Source organism: Coenobita brevimanus, chromosome 2 (assembly GCF_032717465.1).
Source record: "Coenobita brevimanus isolate Jiangsu-jjx chromosome 2, ASM3271746v2, whole genome shotgun sequence".
NCBI lineage: Eukaryota > Metazoa > Arthropoda > Malacostraca > Decapoda > Coenobitidae > Coenobita > Coenobita brevimanus.
The window spans coordinates 4,656,871-4,657,500 of record NC_136955.1 but is presented as its reverse complement, the minus strand read 5'-3'; positions in this window follow the sequence as shown (position 1 = coordinate 4,657,500).

The window sequence follows — 630 nt, the reverse complement described above, 5'->3', positions numbered from 1 at the left end:
CAGCACAAAAAGACTCCCGAACTTGGTTATGTGTCTCCTTCTCCCTCCACTTAACTCCACTTGCCTCTATCAGGTAGCTGTCTTTCGCCCCTCTTGCTCCTAACAAGAGCCCTTCCACCGTAGTCCACACACCACTTCCCTAAGTTTAGCATGGGCAACGCAATAAATAGACCGATAGATGGACAGGTTGAGAGAAAGACAGACAGACGGACAGATAGACAAAATAGACAGACGGAGACAGACGGACAGATAGACAGAGATAGACAGACGGAGACAGACGGACAGATAGACAGACAGACAGACAGAGACAGAGACACAGAGAGACAGAGAGAGAGACAGAGACGGACAGACATCGACAGAGAAAGAGAGAGAGAGGTCAAGCAACCGATTCTTTACTTCCATGCTCATTTTCCCTTTCCTTCTCAGCAGCCTATATGACTCGTAATCTCTCAGGTTAAGGAAGTTCCCTAGCACCTCTTCCTTAGCGACTCATTTTTGGATATGACTGGTTAACATCCTTTTGCAAGTTATCTATTCAGAGTATGGCTGTTAGAATGATTCATGCAACACGGAGATGGACAGTAAGGTATAATAAGCAAAATAAGTCGCTTAGGAAAAGGTGTTAGGGAG